The sequence below is a fragment of the Caretta caretta genome, chromosome 17 (genome assembly GCF_965140235.1).
Source record: "Caretta caretta isolate rCarCar2 chromosome 17, rCarCar1.hap1, whole genome shotgun sequence".
In the NCBI taxonomy this organism is placed as follows: domain Eukaryota; kingdom Metazoa; phylum Chordata; order Testudines; family Cheloniidae; genus Caretta; species Caretta caretta.
The window spans coordinates 7605822-7628284 of record NC_134222.1 but is presented as its reverse complement, the minus strand read 5'-3'; the positions used below and the strand labels follow the sequence as shown (position 1 = coordinate 7628284).

General features: G+C 43.2%; 1 long non-coding RNA gene across 1 annotated transcript in view; it reads right to left on the bottom strand.

The window, feature by feature from the left end:
* Nucleotides 1-13319, bottom strand: part of LOC125623946 (uncharacterized) — a 118881-nt gene extending 105562 nt beyond the window's left edge. The window contains exons 1-2 of the long non-coding RNA XR_012665367.1: nucleotides 13236-13319; nucleotides 12038-12091 (exon numbers count right to left, since the gene is read on the bottom strand). This is a non-coding gene — a long non-coding RNA (uncharacterized LOC125623946). The remainder of the gene's footprint in view (nucleotides 1-12037; nucleotides 12092-13235) is intronic.
* Between the last annotated feature and the right edge of the window lie 9144 nt (nucleotides 13320-22463).

Genomic DNA, 22463 nt, shown 5'->3' with positions numbered 1-22463 from the left:
GTTTGGTGTCAGGCCAGCAGGGCCTGTTTGCACTGCTTTGTTCTGGGGCAGGCAGATGGGGATAGGACAGGGGTAAGCCCTGGCTGCCTGACACATATTGCAGTTTACTCACTCCAGCGTGAAAAATGTCACCTATGTTGGAGGGGTTCCCTGCACAAACACACATACAGACACACACAGCTGTTAATGAGACAGTTTGCCAGAGCCAGACAAATGCAGACAGGCACCGCTCCTGCTGCTACCTGGGGGATGGAGAGCAGGCAAACAGGGCGATGTGGCATGTTGGTGTGCCAAAAGCTTGGTTGGTGGCCTCTATTTGTTTTTCAAAGAGCTTGTCAAGTTCGTTTACACACGTCACCACCGACATGAGCTTGGGCGGGGAGTGCGTGTTCTTTGTCTTGTCCCTCACACAGGCAGGTCACACGCCGGTGCTATCCCGAAGTGCTCCCTGGAGCTGCAAGAGCTCTGGCCTCTTCATTCCGGGCAAAATTCACCTTCTGTGCAGAAAGTTAGCACAAAGGTCTATGTGCCACTTAGCTAGGCCCTCAAAACAGGCCTTGTGCAGGGTTAATTCCAACCTCGGAGCACACCCGTGCTCATCTTAAAAGAGCCTATCATCGGCTTTCAGGTGAGCTGGATGTCAAACCCCATTCCTGTACAATCTTTACCCTCTTCTTCTTAAAGAGGAGCTTGTGCTGCAGCTGCAGAAAAGAACACGTCACGGTGAAGCTCATTGCTGTGCAGAGAAACTAGCAAAAGGCTTGTGCGCTACTAAAGATCTTTACTGAGGAGGAAATAGGCCTCTGCCCAATCCCCTGCATGAATGCGATTTCACCCTGGCACCTACGCAACTTCTCTCTCTTCTCCAAGCTTCTGGGCTTTACAAAGAAGTGGGGACTGGAACCAGGATCACTCCTGGACAAAAAGCACCATTAGAAATTGCTATCAGGAGGTACACGGCTTTTACCAACCCTGAAATGCTACTCTCGTGAAGAGGAGCAGAATTACACCAACAGGGTTTTACCTCCCACGTTAAGTGCATATTGAAGATTTAAGTAGCAATTAAGGTTGCTCTAGAAGATAACAAAAAAACACGTTTATTTTCCACAGATAAAAAGAAAAAGGAAAAAAAGAAAAAAGAGCAATTAGGAGAACAGACTGGGGGAAAATATTAAATGGATGTTTCTGCACAAAAAAACCCAGGCTGACAACATTTCTGCTTTGTAAGGGGGAAATTACTGTAACGCACTGTTTACATAGCAGAAATCAGGGGAAATTATGCTGTCACACTGACATCTGTAGGAGAAGGACAATTTTAAAATTACACTGTTCAACACCTTTAATGATTTGTAACACAAGAGGTGTGGCTACTCCTATTAAATGTGTTGCCAAATCAATAAAAGGCATAATTGGAGTTGTTAGAGCAAATTATAGCACCACCGTTATGTTGCAATACAATGTTCCCTTGTAAACTGCTATTACGGGGAAAGCTGTATTTCTCTCTTATTTGGCTGTTTTGTAATGAGTTGGCATTTTGCTCCATAATAGTTCCACTTTCTTTTATGGAGCTTTCACTTTTACTTTCCTCCTTTGTGCAGCCTATAATTTCCCTTCCCTTCCCTACCTCTCTGCCTGTTGACAACTGGTCTATACACCTTTGAAAACAGCCCTGAGGTTATAAGCTATATTATTTAACATTATTTGTATTCTCTTTCAATTGGAAGGTGTGGGGGAGGCTCAAGATTCACACATTTAGAACCTAAGATGGCTTTAGGTTGAGGCTTTACCCTTTCCAGGGGGAAGGTTGGTCACAGAGGTGGAGGAGGTTTCAGAGGGGTAGCCGTGTTAGTCCGTATGTATCAGCAAAAACAACGAGGAGTCCTTGTGGCATCTTAGAGACTAACAAATTTATTTGGGAATAAGCTTTCGTGGGCTAGAACCCACTTCATCAGAAGGAGGAATGGGAAAGACGCATGAACTGTTCATTTCGAAAGCCAGGTGCAAGGCCCCTGAAGGACTTCAGCTTATTTATCTGGAGCACAGGGCATAGCCATGGGTGCTGTGGCCAGGTACCAAGTCCGCTCTGTGAGTAGCAGTAACACGCAAATATACTTTAACCGCTGAAGTTATCATTTGTTGCCTCAGATCGTAGTTGCCCAGAAAGGGCTACTGCACAGCTCCTAATAAAAAGGAGCTGTGTGTGTCTCTGGCAAAAGCAAGGCCAACAAATGTCAGCTCCTAGATACTGCTATTGATCCCATACCATCCAAAGCCTTTGCTGGGCTACACAGCAGGGCTACTGTCGAGTTGCAAGCTTGCTGTCTGGATAGTAGTGTGCTAACACATACTTGTCTTTTTTTTTGATCTATCAGTTCAAAGGAATTTGAGAGATTTACCATTGGAAATCCCAGAAAAGTATCTCTTCAGTTCACAGTTAAAAAACCGGGCGACTTGATCCTGTTATAGGCTTAACCTAATATGGCACAAGCCTGGCCCCATTTAAAGGAAAATCCTAGGGCTCTTATATTTGGAATACGTGCTGCTACAGACATGGTAAAATGTACCACACAGACAGAAGCTAATGGAGAAAAGGAGCCAAGCTTGCTAGTTTTCTCTCTCCTCTGTGGGGGGGAGGGGGGTGGCGGGGGAAAGGTGATGTTTAGTTCCATTCACAGCTGTCATGTTAGTCTGTATTTGCGAAAAGAAAAGGAGTACTTGTGGCACCTTAGAGACTAACAGCTGTCTATGCTCTCCTCTGCCACCAGAACAACTGTACCTTAATCAACGAGACACGTCCATCGCAAGCATCCAGAAGTGATGGGCAGGGTAGAAAACCCAGGACAAACAGGGACTTTTAAAGGGCCCAGAAACTCCAATTTGGAAAGGAGAATTTCAATTCCCCCTACCCATCTTAAGTGGCAACACACACACACACACGCGCGCAGAAATATCCATGTAAAGATGGGGCTGCAACCCTTTCTTTCCCTGAATCTTACAGGAGAAATCGCCTATCCCTTGAACTTTACATTTCAGCAGCAACAGGGTTGGTTTTGGCCTCAATCCCTGCCAGCCTCAACTCACAAGTTAACGGTGCACAGCAGCTGTCCATTAGACAGCATCTACCCAGCAGGTCTCTGCTAACCGCCAGGCGCCAGGAGGGGCGTATGCAGCTATTATTATTATTGAAGTTATTTTAGGAAAACGAGCTGAAGGCATGAAACAGGCTGCAGTTAAATACAGAATATGTAAATAAATAGGAGATGTTCCTTGAGCTATGTTACTACTAACAAAGCGTTCTCGGCAGCCTACAAATTCAAATAGGAATAATCGTTTGATCAAGACTAAACTACATAGGGCCATTTTGAAATTAAATATCGGGAGGGAAGGGGGGAGAGGGACAAGAAAAAGTTAAAGAGCTTGATTCTCCTAACAGTTATCCCAGGGCAAACCAGAAGTTACTTCACTATGGTCAGTGAAATTTCTCCTCTCACACCAGAGTAACTGACCCAACAAGTGGCTTCATTACTAAAGCCTGCGCTTAAATGCCCTTCCCAAATAGGAATATTTGCTTGAATTGGGGCCCTAATCCTGCAGTTTGTCGTCCAGGTCATGCCTACAGGTACATTAACATGCACAAGTCCTGCTTTTATTACAGTCTTCAAGGACAAACTATTTAATTAGACCAATGGGGCTAAATAAGTCTCAACTACTTTCTAGGACGTGTGAGAAATCTATTAATTTGCAACTTTATAATATTTTGTTATGAAACATGGCACCTGTACCAGCTTGTGCTTGTGCCAGGCCTTTTGTCAGAGTGTCTCAAACGGCTTTGCGGAATGTAGCTAACTACCATTATCCCCATTTAACAGATAAGGAAACTGAGGCACAGGGAGGCTAAGCAACTTTTCACCATCTCATAATCAGAACTGGAAGGATCAATTATTCAAGGACAAATGCATGGAATATGCTTAATTAAGGACATATACATTCATGATCTTCACATCCCAGCACTATCTATGAGTGATCTTGGTAGGTGTGAATAGGAAGCATACTCAATGAGTAAGGAATAATATTCAGATGTCCTGAAGTCCGGCCTCCTACCCCAGCTAACTCTCAGACAGCAGTAGCGACTAGAACATATGTAGCAAAGGAGAGCACCAGAAAATGCTATATTTCCTACAGAAGTAGTAACTGAAGAGAAGGCACATACAGGCTGTAAGATGTACACCTGCTTAGTTCAGTTCATATTCTGTTTATTTTCACTGAATACAGAGACATATTAGTTTTTTTTCTGACATAATGATGTCCTTAGTGGGATTTAGGGGGGAGGGATACCTCAGTGGTTTGAGCATTGGCCTGCTAAACCCAGGGTTGTGAGTTCAATCCTTGAGGGGGCCATTTAGGGATCTGGGGCAAAAATTGGGGATTGGCCCTGCATTGAGCAGGAGGTTGGACTAGATACCTCCTGAGGTCCCTTCCAACCCTGATATTCTATGATTAGACACCCAGAGAATAAAGACCCACTGATGCTCACAGAGAGCCAGCCCCGCAGTGGATGTTAAGACAGTGTAATTCCATTGACTTCAATGTTGATTTGTACCAACCAAGGTTCCACAGGGGACACCATGAATGGGGATCAGAAGGTGTTGTGTGCCCCTTGCCGTACAGAGCGTGCAACCCTTTTATTGGGGGGAGGTGGGGAAAGACAGGGGGAGGGAGGAAAATAAAAGATTACAGCTTGTGCCATGAAACTGCAGGGAAATGTTCTAGCTACATGCAGCTGAAGTACACAACTACATTTAATAAAAGAGATTGTAAATTCCTCTCAAGTTGGTAAGAAGGAAGCCAACACACACACCTCTAATGCAAGCTGATACCAGCCTTTACATAAGCTCAGCACACCAACAGGCTTTTGGGGAGGGCCAGGGGAATGGAGCTGTTATAATCGGCACGGCATCCTTCAGGGTAGGTATAACTGCAACAAACATCTGAAAAAGGTCTCAGTTTACATGTAATGTATTTGCCACCTAGCAGTTTCGGTTTTGTTTCAGGTTTAAAAACCTGCCACAGATATCAATATAGAAAGGGGCGGGGGGAGCACCCCAAAGAAAAGTGATCCTCTTGTTTCATATCACACACCATAATGTGCATTCTCTTCTCGCTGGACTTAACATGCATAAGAATGCATTGCTCATAGCCCAGATGTAAAGCAGTTAATAAACAGGCTGTTAATGTGTCAGTCGACAGCAGCAGACAAGGCAGAATGTCCTAGGCTTTCCCCCCTTAAACTCCCTACACATGCCTCATGATCCTAATTGCATCAAATCTAATAATTTTTAAGGGATAAAAAGATTTCCATGGATGACAAAGGGTTACATTCTTAGCCCTGTTGATCCATCTAGTAAAATTACATAAGAAATAGATTTCCAGGCAATGCTTTAAAGGAGGGACAGGTGGAAAGGGGGATGGATAGCAAGAGATAGGGGAAAAATCATTTATTGCAATTCTGTGGCTCACTCTTTGGTTCAAGAAAGGAAATGTAAATGTGATGCTCGTTTGGCCACAGGCAGCTGCTTCTATCAGCCACTGCAAACTGCAGCAGGACAAAGGGGTAACTCTGGTAAAAGGAAAGGTTAATAGCAAAGCAGCGGAAGGGGGGGGAAGCTCATCGAGATGTACAGCACGTCGCAGCCTCGACACTCGGTGATGGGTTCGAACTGGGAACTGACATGAGATATAGAAGTGCTCATTGAAAATAATTCAGAGTGACGGCCGCATTGGCCTGAAAATGGAGAAGGGCTGAATCACCAAGCACTTGGCGAATATGCAGGAACAGGGTTGCCAACTGTTCCTGATTATTTTCAGTAATAGTCTGGATTTTACTGACCACTCCTCTTCCACCCCCACCCACAAATCAAAGAAGTTGGCTATGTAGTCACTGAAGAGGGGAAATTATTGTGTCTGCATGTGTGGAGATACACACAAACCACAGACACAAACATGCAGATATATCAATATAATACAGCAATACATGAAAATAAAAATCAATTTGGGCCTAGACCTGCAAACACTTATGCACATGCTTAACTTTACTTATGTGAGTAGTCCCATTGAAGTCAATGGGACTAGTTACATTCTGAAAATGAAGCATGTGGGTAAGTTCTGCAATATCAGGGCCTTATAAATTGTATGTATACATAGTATATACACATACATACACATTTTATAGTGCAGGAAACTTGTACTTACTATCTCTGGTTTATATAGATTTTATATAAAAACAGATTGTGCGTATGTACACTGACATGCATACACAACAATTACAAAAAAATTGTTGAGCTATTTAGCAAATCTTAGGGTGCTATGAAAAAGCAGATCAATAATAATGAGATTTCATTTCTGGTTAACAGAATTAAAGTTCTAAATTGTTTTAAAGCATTGTAAATTGCCACTTCCAACTTCAGATGACACTCGTTTATATTGCATATAGCATACCTATATACATATTTACACATCACATGCAATGTACACCCACTATATATATACATACACCATGTGCTTAGATTCACTGTCCTGTTTAATCTCTCACCACCAAGTGAGATACATGTATTAAGGTTTTGTTGGAGTGGGTTTCAGATGGCAGCGTTATACACAAGTAGCAAATCTCTGTGGAATCCTGACTATTCCAATGGCTGAACGTGCTGTGAACAAACCTCACTGTAACTTTCCCCATAGACCAGAGGGCCCATATATTGCAATAAAGCTGATTCAGGGGATAGACAATAAAAAAGTCACACTGGTTTCCAGGACTGTCAGTCAGAACTTGTCCATCTATCATGTGCTCATGAGTGAAAGAGAAATTGTATTTATTTATTTATTTATTCTATTGTCATGAATAAGCTTGGAGCAGTGTATATGGTGTAAATGGGAAGGTAAAAATAGATCCTTCCTCAGTTGCGAGTCTTGATGGTTGACATGGACCCTGGGATAGGAATTGTTGGTAGAAAAAAAAAACCAGAAGCCATTAAAGCTGCCATGCTAAAGAAACAATGATGAAACCATAACAGCACTTTGTATTTAGATTGGATATCCACCTGCTTCTCCATCTCAGATCTCCCACTACCACGCACTTGTATGCATCACCAGTATGTCCCTCAGACCCTCCAATATGGCCTCAACACTCAAATGCTTAGCAGGTTTACGGACCGGATATGATTCACAGTAGCAGTATAAACCACTGCTGAGGTGTCACCTACTATGCTGGACCATCACCTCAACATACCAAGGTACAACAGTTCTGCAGCAAGGAAGCCTGTCGTAGAATTACAAAGTCGCTTTCTTCTAACTCTGAACAGGGAACTTTACATAACTAAAGAAAACTGTATTATCCCTAAAGCCACTGGGTCTCTCTCCCCCCACTTCCCTGCAGAACTCCAGCCCCTCACCTGCCTGGCTTCCTGCTACAGATTTAAAGAAACAGTACACCTATCCTCTCATGGTATGTAAACCATATAGGCACCTGGGAAAGAGTGAGCAGCCTAACCCAGAACACCAGGCCTGTACTCAAATCCAAATGCTATATTAAGCAGCAAATATTTTATCAAACATGCTTAGGTTTCTGCTGGCATGGCCGGATTATTTTATTGTTCAAATAGCTAGTTATTAACTGAACTATATGAAAAGGTGTCTTAAAGGTTACGGAATTACTGATTCTAGAACATTTATTGAGGGACAAACTGCAACAGACCCAAGTTCAGCTTACCATCCATACCGAGGTAGACCTATGGTTGAATAACTTGCCTGCAAGTTAAAGAGGAAGGATGGTCTTGTGGTGATGGCACTGGGCTGGGAGTTAGGACATCTGGGATCAGGACATCTGGCCTCCACTGTGATCTTAGACAAGTCCCTTAATCTGCACCTCAGTTTCCCCATCTATAAATTTTTACTCCCTGTCTCCCACTCTTGGCTGTCTTATCTATTTAGACTGTCAAGTCTTCGGGGCAAGACTATCTCTTACTACCTATTTGCACAATATTTAGCACTGTTGGGACCCTAGTCATGGTTGGCGCCTGAGGCACTGGTATAATAAAAAGTATCAATAATGGACCTCTCATGAGAACAGGCTCTTCTGTGAGATCGCCACTGGGCTAGAATACCAGGAGAAAACCAAAGTCTCGTGACTAAAGAGTATTTCCACCACCAAGCAAACAAATTAGAGGTGTGAAAAAAGTATGTAATTCAAAGTACGAACTTCATATCCCTCAAAAGCAGAGATGGACCCAGACTGCAACTTATGGACTCAGAGTGGAGCTGAATTCCCAATGAGTTCAGATACGGGAGTTTTGTTCAGAGCTACCTCTGAACTCAAAGCTGTTTTTTGGAGTAGTTGGAGTATTCGGCAAAAGGTTCTCTTTTCCATTAAACCCTTCAAATTCTCCTCAAGTGAGATCTACAGACTGGAATGTTGTGACTCCGACTCATACTCCTCCCCCAACCTTGTGGTTTGGTCCTTATAAACATTTTCCCTCACCACAATGCTTCGCTGTAGGTGACAGTGTTTTGGATGCAACTAATACAGCACCTGCCATGTTAGGCTTTTCCTTCCCTCCTTTGTCATTTTAAAGCAGCCATTGTGAGGGCTTTTCTGAAATTACGTAAAGCCCCACTGGCTAGATGAGGGCACATGGCATTTATAACCCCACTGTTGAAACACATACTAATTTCACATAAATCTATGGTGAGTTAATCATGCCTGCATTTTCAATCCAGTTTTATGAGGTCAGAACTGTTGGTCCAGGCCACTTCCCACTACGGGGGCCTGGCTGACTAAATAATGCTGCAAAATAGTAGCAGGGGACTCAACAAAACAATAGTGGATATTGATAGTGGACATAATTCCGCTTCCACTGGCATCAATGACAAATTCCCATGAGGTCCAGTAAGAGCAGTAACGCATCAGTGCACTTGCAGGAGAGATCTGTGAACATGGAAGAAATTGGTTCCTGCTGCCACACCAGCAAAAGGTGGAGCAATAACAGGTTTAAACAACGTTACTATTTGTCTTAGCCCTTGTCTTTAGTTTCAAAGCACAATATTGCTGTTTAAGATGTGTCTGGTCTGCAGAAAGACCCACCAAAATGAATAACTTTAAGCGATATAATAAAATAATAATAATAATACCTAGCTCTTACATAGTGCTTCTCATTAGTAGATCTTAAAAGCAATCAGTATCATTTTAAGCTAGTCTCGTGATTTTTAGAGGCCCCGAGTCATGGTTTTGGAAATTTGGGATTGACAAAACTGTGAAGTTCAGGTCACAGGAGCACCAAAGGAGCACCTCACAAGCATACCTAGCAGGACATTGGAGAAATGTACCGTTGAGAGGAGAGCATTTTATACCCAGACTCAGCTGACTGCCCTCTTCATGAACCTTCATTTGTAAGGAATTCTGGTTGAATAAATATCTTGGTGTTAGAGTGGGTTAACACACAAGACTGTCACAGGTCTGGGACTGAACTGGGAGTCAGGACACCTGAGTTTTAGGACTGCCTTTGCCACACTGTGTCAGTGTGGCTTTGTGCAGACCACTTAGCCTGTACACCATTCACCCCTCTTTGTAATGGGTATATTGACACTTGCCCAACTCATAGCCGTGTTGTGATGCTTAGCAGTTAACGCATTCAGGTTTGTGAAGTGAGTAGGTCTTGGTTCAAAAGGATCTACTTAATGCCTAAAGAGAAGTCCAAACTCAGGGTGGTTCTGACGAAGAAGAATTAGCCAAGAAAGAACAAAAATAAATTGTGCTAAGTTTAATAATGTTAATAATGGAAGGAAATGGTAGCCTGTGACCACAAAGTACAATGCAACATATCGATGGCATATGCTGATGCTTTCATTTCTGCAAATTAAATTCCTGAAGATTATGAGAACCAAAATTGTTTTAAAGATCTGATTTACTCTTCCCCATGAATGCAGCTGGTTTTACCGTTACATCACACTCTACTTGGACAAGGGAAGGTCATGCAGTCACATTTTTCTTCTAGTCACTTTCACTTTCCAGTTTTCATTAGCACAGGGGTATATCTTCCTGGATTAACATACATTTCAAAACTATCCTATCCATATAAAACCATAATTTCTAATCTCAGCTATGTTTGGGAGGTAAACTAAACTGACAGCATCACTTGAAGAAAATTAAAAGAATACTGACAATAATTTGAGGAGGTATATATGCATCTATCCCCTATGGTGTTTCTGAAAATTACATGATTTTGAAATAAAGCATAATTAATTAAGCCTGATATATTTATTATTCTGGAAACAAAACCATTCTATGAAGATTCTAAAATATTCACCAAGTCGAGTCAAAATTCCTCGAGTACAGACAGGAAGATGAAATAGCACTGCCCCCAAGTTGCCTGTATATTTTCTACACTGTTATTTGGCTGCAGTATGCACTTATCAGCTAGCTAACAACCATCTGTTTAGACCTCAGTTCTCCATCCTATTCAGTCTACATTTCCACATGCTGAAATTAAAATATTGACAGAAAATTTCTGCAGGGAAAAGTGAATAGGGGAGTTGAAGCTGTTAAAGGTTTTTTGGCATTAAAGTTTCTATGTGTACCCTGCCAATTAAAATTCTATTTATTTTACATTTCAGAAATATCAAATATTAAAATTGAAAAAAAATATGACCATCCGATGAAGTGAGCTGTAGCTCACAAAAGCTTATGCTCAAATAAATTTGTTAGTCTCTAAGGTGCCACAAGTACTCCTTTTCTTTTTGCAAATACAGACTAACACGGCTGCTACTCTGAAACCAAAGATGTAATTTCTTCTACAGAGGTATGAAAACATTAGCAGCAGACCATACAGAGCAGTAGTTTTTGGAACAGCAGTTCTCCTAGGCAGTATCATACTTACGTCAAGGGACCGGATTTTGCTAGGAGTCAAGGAAGAAATGTCTTGTGAGATGTGGCTAGGACATCAGAGTAGAACTCCCTGCAATATGTGGCTGGAATGTCAGATGAAAAAGGTCTTCACTTAACCTGCTGGGCCTTTGGCACATATAATCAGAGTCAGAGCCTGATGCAAAGGCTGCTGAAGTCAAAAGGAGTCTTTGTATTGTCTTTAATGGGCTTTGGATCAGGCTTTCAATGCATGTATTCTTTATAGGTATACTTTACATAGATGTGCTGCATTCTCAAGTGCATCACACTCACTGCACCACAAATGGTGCATCCAGATTCAAGCTTCCCCAAAGCTTGGGGTGGCTTGAATCTGGGGTTTCAGTTCAGGTCCATTTTTGCCATTTAATAAAATACTTCCGGACATTTTACCCCAGGAGCCAATTGGGAAAGGCAGATGCCATAGTCCAGCAAAGACAGGCCTGAACCAAAACACTGGACTCAACACCTCCAAGCCACTGGGAACTTGCCAGTACGAACCTATAGATACACCTTGGGCCCCAATTTAGTGCCGTGGGGAAAAGTTGAAGCGGAGTATTTGACTGATTGGCAACACATTAATAAGTGACTGCAACTATAGGCATCCAAAGCTGGCATGCATAACCCAGAGGCCACATGCCACACTGGTGTCAGTAGGTGAAAAGCAATGGATTTTACATCCAAGCATGAATGGGCCCATGTAGCCTGACGTCTAATAACTCAGTGACCGAGTGAGCATTTATTATACTTACAATATTAACACCATGCAGCAGCGACTGGCTATTTGCAGGCTACACGGTGTTAATACAAGTATGTTTGGAGTTGGGGGGAAGGGGTGAAATCATAGAAATGTAGGATTGGAAGGACCTCAATAGCCCGTCTAGTCCAGCCCCTTGCAGGACTAAGTATTAAGTGACTGCACGTGCACATTAGCCAGCTGCTAAACATTACCAATTTGGCCACGTTTGTTTTTCTGTGATACGAAAAGGCTGTAATTGCTGGTACATCCCATCTAAAGACCGGCAATCTTTTATTTAACCCCGTCACAAGAATCTTTTAAATGATCACTTTTAGGATAGGCCCACTAACCTGTGCTGAGCATTCTCCTCTGGGCCAGCAGAACAGGCATATTGGAGATGTTCTCTGTAGGTCAGGCAAAAGTAAAAGCACATATGAGCTATGGGAGCAAAAAGTTCACTTGAAATTAAATCTTTAAATGACAGGCGCACAAAGGAGGCCAAGCACACATTTTTAAATGGGCAAGTTCAAGTTCCCGGGCTGAAATCTTGCATGCCAATTAGTTGCCCTTTTCTTAGCCCCGGGGTACATAAATGGGAAGACTGTTAGAACATCGGCTTTAGAAGCGGTAACAGATCCTCTGCAGTCAAGCAAATATGTTGTCCAGTGTCCACTGGGTTTGTAGGTTCTTTTTTGATGTAGTTTTGCTTATATACCCACCCGCATGTGTGCGCTTTTCATCCCCACTGCGTGATTTCTGAAAGCAAATAAGAGACCTCAGATTCAAAGCCATCAGATAATTAAATTGCTATGGTTCTCATCTTTTGATAAGAAGAAAGGTTGCTCTGCTCAGATTTCATTCAAGACTTTTTTTCCTTGCCAGATTTAGTCTTGTCTCACATGCCTGCTAGGGCTTGCCTTCCAGCTTCTGGTGTCTCAAGGAGGAGAGATTACAATGTACCATATGGGCTCAGAAATGGAAGAGACTGGACCTGGGGGTGCCCCATGTGAACATTTGATTGGATTGCCCCTAAGATTCCTCACTGGACCACCCTGGGCATATTCCTAGCCAGCGTGTAGAGGGAGAGGAAAAGCTCTCACCTGGCTGTCATTGATAACAGGACTAGCTTTTCCTCCTGGCAAAAAAGTCGAGGGAGGAGGAGGAGGGTTAAAAACCAGTGCTTGGTTCTAAGCAATATTAGCTCAAAGGCATTTTCTCCATCACCCCAGCCACACTGCACTACAAGGCCTAGCTCAGTGCCTGCGAGGGCGATGGATATCTTCAAGCCTCACAAATTCTCGGCCTTCCCTGCAGCAGGCAATGCATCTGAGGCCACCTCTATCCCCAGGAACCCCTGAAATGCAGAGAATGCCAAGACAGTACCAAGAAAGAACTCAAGAAAGAATAGCAGTACATGAGCGTGCCAACCCACCATCCTCCCTGTTGCACTAACATCACGCCCAGCCCCAATGGCAATGCTATTCAAATGTACTCCCTTTCCCACCAAAGAGCATTCAATAAGGATAACCTGGGAAGCTTTACACTTACCTACTTTATGCAGAGAAGAGCCATGCATTCTCCCCCTTCCTCATGTGTTTCATGCCTGTTATCTTCCATGAAGATTATTGTTCCTATCACAGATGTTTAAAGAGAGAGAGACATGGTCTAGTGGTTGAGCACAGATTTGGAAGCTAGAAATTTTTAGGAATATAGACCAAGTCAATCCACCTCAGCGGCCCCACCAATACACCAGAGACAATATTTCCATGTTAGATTTAAATAATAGCTTTCATTCACTTTAAAAATGCTAAATATTATTAAGGCAACTCCCTGAAGAGAAATACATCCAGGAAATACACAGAAAAGCATTTTAAAACTCTGCTTTACCTGTGCATTGTATTTTTCCATATAAAAAATGCATAAGAATTATATTGGCTTGCTATAATTTACTGTAACACACTACGTATTTATCCAGTGCATCTCACTACCACACAGAGCCTGTGTGAAACAGATTTCCTCTACCTTTTAGAAGCCAATAATAAATAATATCCTAATCCAGCAAAGCATTTAAGCACCTGCGTAGTCTCATTGGCTTCAATTCAGGCAATTGAAGTTAAGAAATTGATAAAATGCCTTCCTGGATTGGAGCCTGAATGTGCTGTTCTAAGGACCCAGCAGAAATCATTTTTCCTAGCTGACCAGGGTTATACATGGGTCAGTTCTCATGAGACAAGTTACCTCCTAAAAAGCTTGCTGCTCCCAAGAAACCTTCCAGCTTTAGTGACTATCCCCTTAGCTTCTTTGGTGACCAATTTTGAACTATATTGGACCCATGAGTACCCCAGATCATAAGCTCTCTTGGCCAAATCCTGTGAAGCAGTCAAGAACACGAAGTCCCGAGCATCCTAGACTCTCCGGGGAGTTGAAGGAACTCATGACTGACCAGGAGGTGCTCAGCATCTCACAGGAAGTGGCTCTTTGAATTCTTACTTTTGCCACTTCTCACTCTCTGTGCAGCAACGTGCATGCTTACAGGGTGCTACCGAATTAAATTAATAATAAAGCAGCTGGCATAATTACCTTCAGTATGACTTATTTTATGCAATTCAGATTTAACAGTGATATGATATGAGCAATTGTTGAACATTTGTGTGTGTGAACACACACCCTTCCTACACATAAAATGTATAGCTTAATGAATCATATGGACAGCAGATTTTTAAACCAAGACACTTACTGTAGCGGGATTAGTTTATCATTTATCTATCATCTGGGGCTCTATATATTAAACTACAAAACCATACTTGTCCCCCTGCTATAGAATTTATAGGTAAAAGTTAGATCTCAATTCTTCAAACTTCTTTAGCCTTCTAATCTCAATTTGCATAGTTTTTTTTGAAAAATATTTTGCCCAAGGTCGCTGGTGGGCCTTTTAAAGAAAAATTAAATTCCTATTACTTCCTAGATCAATACTCCGATACGTAGAACCATTAGATCAGGGCTGCCCCAGATCAGTACATGATGGCCCTAGATCTGTACCTTCCATAAAACGAGGACAGAGGGAGCGGGGGGTGGGGGGGGAAACAGACTTTGCTTGCAGACAGTATTGCTTCAAGTCCTCACAGCAATGTGACTGGGGTCCAAGACCACATAATACGGACAGTTGTAAATTGAGTGACAGTGGGATCCCACAACGATCTGTTTATTTCTCTGTATTCATTATTTGCCCAGATCATCCCTCACTAAACACACTTGACTTTGCAAGCTGCCTGGCATCCCGGCTTCCCTCATATTTTTGATCTTTAGATTTTTTTCCCCTCCGACGCTGGATGCACTTTTCAAAATTTTTGCATAAGGAATTTTCTCTATTTTCCATTTTGGAGGCTTTAATGAAGATCAATATTGTGATGGTTTCCCCTTCCTCTCTCTCTCTCTCACACACACACTCCCGCTAGCTCTTCTCCCACCCCCCTCAAATTTTCCCCACCAGATTTTGGTCTCCTCTCTGCAGGCCAGCACCTCTGGATGCTACACCTCCAGAGCATTATGTGCATCTCTCTCTTCTGCATAGTCCAGCTATCTGACATTGAGTGGACTGTGAGGGAGGATATGGGGAGAGGGAGTAACTGACTTGCCATTATCTCTGCTCTCTTTGCACCTTCTTTTCAGTCTCCCCCTCCCCTGCCCACTTACGAGCTTTGCTCCCGCCTATGAAAAATCAGCAAATAAAAAGTTACATTAACCCCACCCTGACCTCTCCGACATAATACACTGTGGGCTGATGGGCTGCCTTTGGAGCTTCGTTGAAAAGCTGTCATTCTTCGGCATCCCAAGTACAGCCTAGGGAGCATTTACCGGATAATTAATATATTAAATGCATGAAAAATAGTTACACAGGGTCCCCCTCCCTTCATGTTCTCCCCCCCCCCAGCTGTGATCTCTTTCCAAGGAAAGGGGGAGGGATAAAAAAAAATAAGATACAGCCTGTGCACCATCAATATAAAAGCATCCCCTGAATAGCCATCATAAAAACTGTTCATAATTTTATAGCTTCATTCGTGCTGGAGCACCATAAAGGCAGGCCATATTTTTTACACTCAGGATGCCTCATAAAAAAAACCAAGGGGGGGGAAAAAAAAGAGAGAAGGAGAGAAGGAAAGTTGGCATCAGAGAGGTAGAGAGATGGTGCCGCGGCAGCATCAGCTCACCTGCGGGCGAAACAATGGAGAGAAAGGTGTACACTTGTCCTCTCTGACCTGAGAGGTTCTGAATCCTGATGAGGCCATCAGAATAATTATTAATTGGGAAGTCTTTATCTTTTTTTTTTTTTTTTTTGCTGACTGCATATTTGCCTTTTACAAGGATGATGGAAGGCTAGTAAAGCGGCCCCTCGTCCTAGAACTGTGTCCTTCACCTTTTTAAGGGGCCAGCATCCTCTTTTTGTATGTCACTCCCCTCCTCCTTCCTCTCCCCCACCACCCCCGCCCCCAGCCCGGAATGCAAAATTGATGGACTGAAGCATGGATTAACAAATACATTATAATGAAGGCAAATGGGTGGCAATAAAAAATAATAATAATAATAATAGGAAAAAAAAAGAGGCCTCACCTTCACAAGGCAAAAGCTGAGCAGTATAACAAACTGGCTCATTTATTTCCCTGATGCCCGCTCTCCTGGTTGGGGAGCTGGGTTTTTAAAAGCATTTTATCCTTTATTTCCTGTAATATATTTGGACAAGGCAGCTGTAAATCTGAGTAGAGAGGAGACAGCAAGGTGTAGCGGGGAGCGATGGGGAAGGATGCTGTGTTTATTTGTGGATACAGCCCGCAAGCTGTTGCAAACCCAGAATTTCGATCCCTCATATCTCCCTAAAGCAAGTTTGCCGAGCTGTCTACCTCTGTGCAGCTGTCTCTGTTATTGGGGGACTTGTGGGCAATTAAACTATGGGGTTATTTTAAAAAGAGGATATGTACAACAGCAGAGGTCTCCCTTCAAACTGTACCAGTTGCTTTGGATAAACTAAACAATGTTGCTTCCAGCATTCTTTAGGTATCATGCAAACAGAGAGGATGCTACAAACACACCACATATACTGTTCATTATCTAAGGCAAAGCTGGCAAATTTAAGGGACATCACTTTATGCAGCATCAGCATCCCAGTTTGGTGACTATTGGATTGCAGTTCCTTCTCCCTCCAATCTCAGGATACAGGTCCTAACCAGAGCTGAGCTGGGCTGGATTTTCCCTCGCTGGAAATCTTAAAAATCAAGATAGGATGTTTTTCTAAAAAGATGTGCTCTCGTTCAAACAGGAATTAATTCAAGGAAATCTTATGTCTTGTGTTATGGCAAAGGTCAGACTAAATAAGTCCCTTCTGGCCATATCTATGAATCTGGTCAAAAATAAGTAATCCCTCCCCCCCAGGAAAATATAAATGAAAACAATTGGTTTTCTAATTTTCAGCAGAAAATGTCCAAATTTTGTCAAAAAGCCAAAAATTCCTTGGTTGCTGAAAAGTGAAGATTTTCTGCCAAGAACTGCAAAAAATGTTCAGGTTTTGGCCCCAAACTTTCAGTTTTCTGATTAAAAGAATAAAACAAAAAAAATATTCAAGGAAAGCAGATACTTTTGTGAAACTGTTTGTTTAATCAGGAATCCAATTTTCAGTAAAAAAACCACAAACAATCATCAATGGAAAATTTTTGACCAGCCTTAGTCACAATACCAGTCCCTCGCCTGAATCTCCAAGCTAAGGCTCCTGCATAAACAGGGCTCGTTTGCAATTCATCAGACCCAATTTCCAGAGTATGTTAAATGGTCCCAATTCCTGTGAAGCTGCAAAGAGGGCCCGGAGAGCAGGGTAGGGTTAATGCATATGCAAGGATGTTCTAAATGCATTTGCCAGCAAGTTACAGGTCTAGAAAACATTTTGGATCTGGACAAAAATTAGCCCAGTTTCAAATCAGAGAGAGAATATAGTTATACTGAAATATTTAAAACAGAGTAAATAGCTATAGCCATTAAAGCTTCTATATATGGGCTAAAGGTGTAGTTTCATAGCATCTTTGTTTGCTAAGTAAATATGGTTCATTTTATACACAAAGTTTCTCTATGTAAATCACACACACTGTTTACCTCAATTCAGCAAGGTACATAAGCATGAGCATAAATTTGAGCATGTGAGTAGTCCCAGTGAAGTCAATGGGACTATTCATGTACTAAAAGTCATGCTCACAGCCCAGGTTGTGAGTGTGTGTATACACACACACAGACACACAGAGATATTCAGTGAGAGGGCATGCTCATGTGCACACACACCCCCCCCCAATAGCTAGAGGAGAAAGTTGTGTTTCAGATGGAAGAATAATCCTTCCTACTATCATTATTTTTAAATTTAGCTAATTTAGGGGTGGAGAAAAGTTGGGTATCAATATGCCTGGCTCTAACCAGACATACTGTGTATGCCTCCCCCACTCAGCTCTCACCTGGGTCCTGACCTGCTGATTCACTACCGTTCCAGGGCTGAGCCTCCCGGGAGCTGAGCACGCCATTGCTGCCAAACTGTGTGGTGGATTTAGCATTGACCGGAAATGGGGACTCAGTGACCCAAAGTCAGTTTCACTATTGACCTAAAGCAAGTGAACAGAGACTCAAGCCACTTGGGCCACCCACGTTTACCGTTCCACCATATCCCAAGTCAGAGCGAAAGTTGCTGTCCAGGGTGCTGAAACAGTTTAGCAGGATGTTGCAATATGCTCTATAACGTGATGATACCTATTATGTGCATTCCCCTCCGAGAAGTTTAAAATACAAGTTTTCTGCCCTTTCCAATTTTGTCCTTTTCCTTCAGGGCAAATATCAGTTTATTCCCCGCCCCCCACTGTGTTCCTGATGGGGCTGAAATTAACGAGACCCCCTCTGCTTAGCATGCAAGCACCAGCTCTTGCACCTTCACAGCTCCAGCGAGTTGTGTTAGTTATCCCCTGCTACAGAGACCACAGGGGGCAACAACAACATTGATTTTGCAGGACCTGCAAAAATATCCAGCTGTTGCTTCGTTTCCTTTATCAAAGGCCAAGGGGATATTTTCTCACCTCAGCCGGAGAGCACTGCCCAATAGATAGTTTGGAGGTACCATATGGTCTGTCAAATTCATGCATTGGGTTAGCTGATGGTAGGCCACATTCTGCTGAGGTTCACCAATGTAGGTTCAGACCAACTCCATCAGCCTCAGTGCTCTGAATAGAGAGCGACTCCATTGATTTCAGTGAAATGACTCGGGATTGATACCCATGTAATTCAGAGCAGAATTTGGCTAAATGCTTATGCATCCTGCACATGGATGGAGAATATAAATGGTTTCCTAATTAGCATGCCCCTCATGTTGTATCTGATCATCACTTTACAGGGTGCTTCTTAGTTAGTGTTGGAAAGAAGCAATTAAATATCTGAGCCTGAACTAAAAAACACCCACCCACCACAGTCCGACAGTCAACAGCCAAACAATGCCAGGATGCTAACAATACCAAGAAGCGCGTCTCCAGTGACCGAATTAAGAGCTGTCATTTACTGCATACGCGGGGTGGGGAAATAAATGCAAGGCTGACTGCAAAGCAATGTACAGGGCTCTCTCATTTGTCTCTTTTATGTTTATTCATGGAGAACTATGACAGAGGGATACGACTCCATTCTGAAGTTGTCAGCATGTGACCTAGGAGTAAGAATTAGTGAGCCCCCACACAACAAGACCTACTGTGTCTGCCTACCATTGTCAATAATATTAATGCAGGCCCCAGAAATGAATAAGGCTTCCTGAAGGGGGAAAGAAAATGTGGTGGTGGAGGGGCGTAAGGGTGAACAAAGGTATTAAATGGAAGAAACCCACTATGCAATTCTGAGCTCAGTCATACTGGATCATTTATGGGGCGTATTTCCATAGCGGCGCTTGAAATACTTCTCAAGTGTACAGATCCTATCAACAAAGAGGAGAATTTGTGGGCTTTGCTTTCAAATTACATTTGAGAAAATGGAGAGTCAAAGATTTAATTTGAGAGGAAGACTCCCCAAGGTGTCTGCCTCCATCCTCTGTTCTCCTCACCATCATCTCTCCCATTGGGCCTCCTGTTCTGCTTCAGGCAATAGGCCATCTTCTAACCGAGGAGGTCAGGGAGACAGACAACTCCAGAATTGTTCATTACCAGCATTCTTGAAATCGGGCATCTGGCACTGGCTCCTGTGGGGTCAGAATACTGGCCTAGAGGGACGCCCGGTCGGACGGGGTACATTATGTCCCTGTTGTGACTCTGTCAAAGAAGAGTCACTGAAGCTGCTGGGTCAGCCAGAGGGGTTGCTAGAGAGTGATGTGAGACACTTCCGAAAAGCAAATCGTGTTCCATCAGCAGCATTCCCAGTTCCTGGTGGGCTAGGAAAGAGGACTTGAACTCCTAGCCTACAGCCATCTCCCCTGCCCAAGTCTGACCGAGCCTGGCTGACTAACATCATAGTTTTTAATACATATTAATTCATTGTCTGTTTCTGGAAAATGCTAGTTACTCAGGAAGGAAAAAAGAGGAAACAATGACCTTCTGCCATCACAGCTTCCACAACACTGAGCTCTTCTCATGGTATGTTTCACCTGCACTTTATAAACGAGGGGCCCAGTTCTGCACCAGGCTTCCGGTCAGCAAAGGGGGGTTTCTTGGCACAGAGGGCGACAGTGACATCTGGAGAGGTTAAGTGGTGCACCAAGTTATACAGAATGTGTCTACACTGCACACTAAGCCCGGGCTCTGACTCTGGTTTGAGCCCACGACTCCCATCCACCCACCCACAAATAGTTTGATTTGGATCAGCAAGTACTCAGGATCCAGAACTTAGGACTCTGCTGGGGGGTGGGTCAGAGCCTGAGTCCCATTGTGTCATTTTGCAATGTGGACAGTGCTCAAGCCACAGACCAGAGTCAGGAGGCCTGCGTAGTGCAGCACAGAGGCATTAGCATGGCTGAGAGATCCAGATCCAGCAACTGTAAGCCCAGGTTTATGGTGCAGTGTGGATGTTCAAGCCTGCAGTATAGACGTGGCAACAGGTGGTAGACCAGCAGATGAAGAGATAGGACTCCTGGGTTCCCTTTTCAGATTTAGCCACCAAGACACATGTTCCCCAATTTATACCAACGATTACAGGGAGGAGAAAAAAAGATTTCAACTGAGAAGCAAACGGCGCAGCTTGCAATTTTCCCTATTTGCCTCCCTCTGCCCCAGAAAACCCTGATAATTAATCCAGTCGATCCTAGATACAAACTGCACACTGGAACTTAGTCTTCAAATCTTCCCCTTGCTTAGCTCTAAGGCTCAAGCCTGCACCCCCTGAAGCCCAATGGGAGCATTGCCACTCGTTCAATTGGTGTTGGATCTGACCCTAAAGGAGGATCTCCCTCCCCCGCCCAACACACCAATTGCACTGAGAGCAGCTTAGCACACGGGGGGGGGGGGAGGGGGGAGAAAAACGAGCACTTTCCTAGCAGGCCACCTGCCCACGGCAGGCTTGTGCCTCAAGCCATGTTATCCTGGCTAGCATTTTCTCAGCAAGGAATACAATACATAGCTGCGTGCGGATTCTAGTTCTTCTGTTTGCAATTTGTGCCCATTATAAAATTAACACGTGTTCCCCCCGCCCATAGCTTTTCATTTAAAAAAAGCTACAACAAATATATTCTGGGTACAACAATACACACCCACACCCCAGCAAAACAGAAACCACACACCCACCCCCCACTCTTGCAATATCCATGTAACCTGTGCCGACTCTAGCCCCTTTTATGGATTCGACTCCCAAGTTGTTGGTTTTTCCTTTTACATTTTAAATAGCTTCCACACGTGGCCTGATCAAGGTTCATGTAAATTACCGAAAAAGCACTGACTAATTTAAAAAAAATATTTAAGAAACTCCAAGTTCCCTTCCTCTTTTACTATCCTCTGCTCCATAATTACATTCCACTGCCTGATATTTTCATGGAACATTAACCGAAGTCAGGTGACTGCCCCCTTACAGTCTACGCCTATCCGTTACCCATAAGACCCCCATGGACCTTGACATTATTAATAGTCCTATTCATTAAGTATTACTCTTGTAGAATGAGTAGCATAATATTGGCCTGGAGATAGGAACAGGCAGAAGGAATAAGTCAAATTAATTTTCCGCAGCAAACGCCCCGATTCTGTAAATGACATTCTATACTGTTAGCATTTTAAATGTGACACAAATGGCAGGAGATACAATTTGAAAGCAAAATAGTGGAAGACATGGCTCAGGGTGTAATGTGCTGCATAAAAATCCAATAACATCAGTTACATGAAGGAAGGGAATGAACCAACCCAGGGAGGGTTTCAATTTGCATTTGTTTAAAAATGGCAGGTAGAGGGAGCAAGTGGGAAGACTGCAATTTGGAGATTAAATTTTTTCCTCCTTTGTGGAGGTGGGAGGCGGGGGGGGGGGGGGTGGAGGGGGTAGAAAAGAGAATATAGCTACTGGAAGCTCACTCCATTCAGAGGCCCCAATAGTGGATTCTTCTCTTCCTACCAGTATAAACTGGAATGGCACAACGCTTCCCTCTGCATTTTAAAGTCCACCTAAGGGTGGCCCAAAGAAAGAATTTACCTGATGGCCCATCTAAAAGGGCCAGGGAAACATCCAGAGGGATGAACAAGCTGTGCTTGCTGGGGCTTCAACCCTACTTGGATGAAGCACATTTGGGCTGTTTGTCTTGAACTCCAGCCC